This window comes from Lycium barbarum, chromosome 5 (genome assembly GCF_019175385.1).
Source record: "Lycium barbarum isolate Lr01 chromosome 5, ASM1917538v2, whole genome shotgun sequence".
NCBI classification, from domain to species: Eukaryota; Viridiplantae; Streptophyta; class Magnoliopsida; order Solanales; family Solanaceae; genus Lycium; species Lycium barbarum.
In genome coordinates this window covers 87,232,235-87,239,251 of record NC_083341.1, presented here as the reverse complement: position 1 = coordinate 87,239,251, position 7,017 = coordinate 87,232,235, and positions in this window count along the sequence as shown.

The window sequence follows — 7,017 nt, the reverse complement described above, 5'->3', positions numbered from 1 at the left end:
AATTGAATAGTAGAATTGAACTTCTAGAACGTTGGGTTACCAATTTCACTTTCAAAATACCCATTTTACCCTTGTGGGCATGTTTCCCCCTTTTTCCATAGGTGATTTTGATTCGAAAGATAGCCTAGCAATATGGGTATTGTTCTTCCTATTTTCTAACTTAGAATTCGATTATAGATAGACTTTCTTGATGCTTAGTTGCCTTATCATGATTGTAGAACTGCTATCCCTCACTTATTGGGTATTATCTTGGATAGAGGAAAGAACTTGACTTATTATTGATATCGAGCGATATGTCCATGTGTGGCACGATTGATTTGATATGTTATCATTATTCATTAATATTATGCATTGTACTCATTATCATATGTCATGATACTCTGATATGAGCTGAGCTTGGTATTGTTGTTTGATTGTAGCTTGTTGTCTTATTGTCATCTACTGGCCTGTCACCACGTACGTGATACTAGACTTGATGCTTAGTTGCCTTATATATATAGTAGTACTATACCCGACCATAGAGGTTCGATGTTTCACACACCCGACCATGACAAGGCTCAGTGTTATACATACCTAGCCCTACCAAGGCTCAGTGTTATCCATACCTAACTGCAGTGGTGTGCGCGCAATATATATCATACCCAGCCATATAAGCTCGGTGTTACATAATAGCCATACATACATACATACATATATATATATATATATATATATATATATATATATATATATATATATATATATATATATATATATATATATATATATATATATTGTCATGACCCGACTAGGGCCATGACGGGTATCCGGGGCTAACCACCGAGCACCATCCATTCTATTACTCAGCATACTCATTAAGCGTACATTCATTAATATGATGCTCAAATCATAGGAAAACAATTTTTTTTTCATTTGGAAACATAATTACTTTTAAATACATAAGCCTCTCGGCTATCATAATAATACAAACATATATGTATAAATACATGTGGGAAATCGTGAGACCATACTACCCACACATACGTATTTACGAGCCTCTACTAGAGTACTAGACATATGGATGAGACAAGACCCCGTCGTGCCCAAAATACATATACACATATATATACACAAAAGGATAAACCAAATAGCACCTCCGGAATAATGGAGTGCTGCTGTAAATCTGCTGATAGCTCCTATAGGTCTGCACCGTCTCCATGTCTACCTGTGGGCATGAACACAGCGTCCAACGAAAACGAACGTCAGTACGAATATTGTACTGAGTATGTAAGGCATGAATGAAATGAACATAATAGAGAAAATCATAAGACATAAGATGTAGACATAACCTACGTAACTTTTAAGGGTGGATACCTTTCATGCCTATCTCATATATAATCATAATACATGTATCATCATAGCGTAAACGTCATCATATCATATGTATATCATAGTACTGTATCTGCGCATACACATTAAACATTATCCGTATTCGGCGATGTAGTGGCTCGACAATATAACATACATGTCTTTCGGGCTTTTCATACATTTGAATACATAGTAGTGTCATACCCGACCATATAGGTTCGGTGTCTTACGTACCCAGCTATAATAAAGCTTGGTGTTATGCATACCTGGCCCTACCAAGGCTCAATATTGTCCGTACCTAGCCCAACCAAGGCTCAGTGGTATCCGTACCTGGCCCTACCAAGGCTCAGTGGTATCCGTACCTGACCCTACCAAGGCTCAGGGTTGTCCGTACCCAACTGCAGTGGTGCGCGCGCATCATACATACATATATATATATTCTACCCGACCATATAAGCTCGGGGTTTCATAATAGCCACACATAGGCACATATACATAAAAGCCCATAAACATCTTTAGCGTCATCACTATCAACATAGTCATCGTTATCATCACATATATCTTATAAGCTTATCATAACTTTTCATAGAGCATGCATTTGAATTTAAAGACAATCTATGAAACTCATACCATATTCGTAGCATGAACTTTGTAAAAATATCGTATGATAGACTTTATAATCTCTAAACTTAGACTCATCATTATATCGTATCTATGGCATATCTCTTAGCTTTATCTCATATGAAGCCCCCTATGAACATAGACTCGTAATTTTTTTCAGAACATTGGTCATAGAACATGCATTGGAGCTGAAAGACAATCTATAACAATATCGGGGTGACATAAGGTCGAGAACCCCCGATTACATTATGGAGTGATCATATTCATCATATCTCACCTTGAAGGAACTAACATTTTAAGGTGAGTGTACACCATGAATAAACATCAAGGGATCGTAAATAGGATCATTTACTTCGTAGACATCATATCTTGCTTTAGAATCTCTAGGCTTAAACTTATCATCATTATTATCGTATTCATGATATATTTCTCATCTTTATCTCATAAGAAGCTATTTATCAACATTAACTCATAGTTCCCGGAATGTAAGTAAGTCTTGGAGAAGTAGGGAAAACAATATCATAGGAATCATATATAAGGATCATTAGTTTCGTAGGAATGTCGTATCATGCGCTTTAGGACTTCTAGACTTAGATTCATCATCGACATTGTCATGCTCGTAACGTATCTCTTTTCTTTATCTCGTATGAAGCTCTTTATACTCTTACATTCATAATTCCCGATATGTAGGAAAATCAAGGAAAGATAGGAGGATTCATACCATAAGAGTCATGCCTTAGAAAGAAAGGAATGGCCTTACATACCTCTTTCGTTTAACAATTTCCATTGCTTGATTGTTCTCCTTCAATGCTCACGTTTCTACCTTCAAGAGAATTCGCATTCACATTAGCTAATCGTTTATATGAACGTGCTTATTAAAGCTAGAGAAAATTGGCAGCATTTCCTTCGTTTATACAACCTTCCCCATATTGTATATCAACTCCCAAACCTTTATAATAACGTTCACAATATGATAACCAGCAATCTTCATTCATCTACATTACCCTCATTTCACAATTTCACTTCAATTCATCCATATTCATGGTCATAGTATACTAGTACGTTTTCTCACATATAATGCTTGTCTCATGTCCTTAATATCATTTATAGCATAACCATATCACAACACATCAAGAATCATGACTCAATTCAAGCTATCACTCAAAATGACACTATTCTCACATTTATGACCCATTTCTATATTATTCTACAATCCTAGTGTTTCTACTTTCAAATACATTAAACAAAAAGGAAATACCATAAATCTTACCTTAGATGGTGTAGGAATGAACCTTGGGTGGAAACGCCTTACTTGAGCAAAACCCTAGTTTCACCTTCACTTGGATTCCTTGCCTTGGATGAAATTTAATGGGTCTCTTACACTTGATTTCCTTGGTTTGATGTAGTTGATCACAAATATCGCTTGAATTCTTGTGGGAGAAGTGTTCTAGAGAGTTCTAGAGAGAAGGGGAGTGAAGGGGAAATGAAATGAAATGAACTTGGCCCCTTATTAAATACCCAAAATCTGTCCCGACACATTTATACGGACACACAAACGGTCCGTACAATTTATACGGTCCGTATGTGTGACCGTATAATGGTTCCAGCGGAGGCTCTTCTCTGGATAGGTTATACGGCCAGACTTACGGTCTGTATCTTTTGTACGGTCCGTATAGTGGACCGTACAATCCGCAGTTTTCCGAAACTCGTTCTTGTCGACTCGTTTGATCTCCAATCCTTATGGAACCTTCTTGAAACTTTTTAAACACCTCATTATCAATCTAAAGGGCATCATAGCTCTTTTCCCAAGCATCATTATATCGTCAGTAACTCGTTACTCGTAAATCATTTCCGATACATCTCGTATGTGTTGCCTCCTCTTGGAAACTTTCTTCTCTTACTTCTAATGTCTTTGAAATCTCATTTAGAATCATCAAATGTCATTTCGTACTTATCAAAACATCGCATACGTCGCGCCCTTCGTCAGTCTATTCACTGTGCATGAACGAAATATTTTTTGAGGTGTAACATTCTTCCCCCCTTGGGAACATTCGTCCTCGAATGTTAAGCTATCCGGGATTCTACGAAAATTTCGCCATATATTTTCCTTCAACTGACCCGGAGTATCATGACCACACTATTCTTGCTTACCTCTTACTCCTCTTTTTAAGTACCCACTTGATTTCATTGGCGACGCATAAATACTTGCAAGTTAAATAATCGTTGTTGCGTGACTCATGTACATACACATCTATACATATACATGTATCCGTATCCGTATACACATTCGTGTCCATATTCATATCCATAGTCGTGTTCATATACATATTCATATTCATAGCATTTACATAGCATGCCCGACCACGAAGGTTCGGTGTTTCGCGTACCTAAAACTCTTTTGTCTATCTGTAGTAACTTATCTCGTCGTGCTCTCTTCCTTCCTTTATTTTTCCTTGATCATCATATCTTATGTTCTACTATAGAAAACCTTAAGTCCCTTTCTTAATTGTTGCTTATAAATCGCAATATCATTAATTACGACTTTACCGTTAGTGCCTTTGCCTCTATTCTAGTATACGATCACTATCTTTTACAATATCCCTTGAGTTATTTGCTCTCAATGTCACGTGGTTCAAGGTCTTCATGAATGATTTCCAGTACAGTCTCAAATGCCTGCTCAATTCGTGTTCGTTTATTTACTAGTTATTAAACTCATTTTTGCATAACTCTCACTCTTTGTTTTAGAGTCTATATCTATCACATCTTAGGGTCCATCGTTTCAACCTTTACACTTGTATTCTTTTTACTCGCTTCCCCCCTTTAAGGGTTTTACTTGTACCATTCTCAATTCCGCTGCCTCACCTTCAAATCTTGAACTCATATATCCCTTACTATACTACATCTCATTTATGCCGTTTCCCATAATTTATAGCTACGATAATTCATGTGTGAAGTCTTAACATACTCATCTTGCAGTTTTGAAAGCAAGAAATACAACCGACATAGCAATTCGAACAAGGATGTATTTTACTTAGCTCATCTGGTAGTTATGAGTCAATGTCTAAATCCGCTCCAATTAACCACTTATGTCCCATAGGGATGCTCACAATAGTAGTATGCCTAGTTATCCACACCATCCATGTAATGTCACTTGCTCTCTCCTTCGGTGCGTAAGATTTCACTTGTAACGTCATTTTTGTTTTCCAGGGCCTAAGTCTCATGCGCAACTAATACCCCTTATGCCTCATACTCTTTTACTCTTGTGTTTCACTCAACATTGGTTTCCAACCAATCATAATCATATTGTATTTGTCGTTGATGATAGCTTTACTTTATCGCTTTATCATCGTACGGTAAGCTCATAATTCATGGCCACATTTTTCTCTCCAACTTACTCCTTTATAAACTTTACTCATTCTGTCTTAGTGCAGGATATTCGTAGGAGATGCATCTTTCTTTAGTCATAACACGACTACCTCTTAAGCGCGCGTACTTTGCGGCGCATTTCCTTCTCTTTCTATTCCCTTTCTCATTCCTTTACATTCCTTCCACCTCAATTTACCTTATTTCCTCCCATTTTATAATCAATCCTTTATTCTTCACACGAGGAACCCTATTCCTAACTTAGTACCGCTTGTCCTTTAAAATATACTATCTTTGTACAATCCATTCTTCGCTTCCAAAACTTATTCTGTTCATTCTGATCATCCCCTCTCCTCCTTATTGTGTTGATCCTTTTCCCTAACAAGGTCTTATAAGCTTTCTCATCTATTGCCCCATGGCTCGCTTGTTGGTTTCACTCCTGCATTCACTCTTTATTCATATAGAATATGTCACATCTTTAGTCATTTCCTCGCTATACTTTACTTACATTGTCTTACAATTCTTGCCACACCCTCATTATATCTTGATCATAATCAACGCTATAGAGTGCCATTTCTACACCTCGTTCGTAGGCCTGCTCGTAAAATAGAATAAACCTTGCGAAGTAAGCATACTCAACCTGTTACTCTTTCTAATCAGCCCTATCACACTTAGCATATAAGTTGTTTTACCAATGGATTCACACTCGTTATACCCCTTCGTATTTCATACCCCTGCCTCAGTCATGCTGTTACTGAAGTATTCATCATATCTCACCTTGAAGGAACTAACATTTTAAGATTAGTGTACACCATGAATCAACATCAAGGGATCGTAAATAGGATCATTTACTTCATAGCCATCATATCTTGCTTTAGAATCTCTAGGCTTAAACTTATCATCATTATTATCGTATTCATGATCTATTTCTCATCTTTATCTCATAAGAAGCAATTTATCAACTTTAACTCATAGTTCCAGGAATGTAAGAAAGTCTTGGAGAAGTAGGGAAAACAATATCGTAGGAATCATATATAAGGATCATTAGTTTCGTAGGAATGTCGTATCATGCGCTTTAGGACTTCTAGACTTAGATTCATCATCGGCATTGTCATGCTCGTAACGTATCTCTTTTCTTTATCTCGTATGAAGCTCTTTATACTCTTAGATTCATAATTCCCAATATGTAGGAAAATCATGGAAAGACAGGAGGATTCATACCATAAGAGTCATGCCTTAGAAAGAAAAGACTAGCCTTACATACCTCTTTCGTTTAACAATTTCCATCGCTTGATTGTTCTCCTTCAATGCTCACGTTTCTACCTTCAAGAGAATTCGCATTCACATTAGCTAATCGATTATATGAACGTGCTTATTAAAGCTAGAGAAAATTGGGAAGCATTTCCTTCGTTTATACAACCTTCCCCATATTGTATATCAACTCCCAAACCTTTATAATAACGTTCACAATATCATAACCAACAATCTTCATTCATCTACATTACCCTCCTTTCACAATTCCACTTCAATTCATCCATAATCATGGTCATAGTATACTAGTACGTTTTCTCACATATAATGCTTATCCCATGTCCTTAATATCATTTATAGCATAACCATATCACAACACATCAAGAATCATGACTCAATTCAAGCTATCACTCAAAATGACACTATTCCCACATT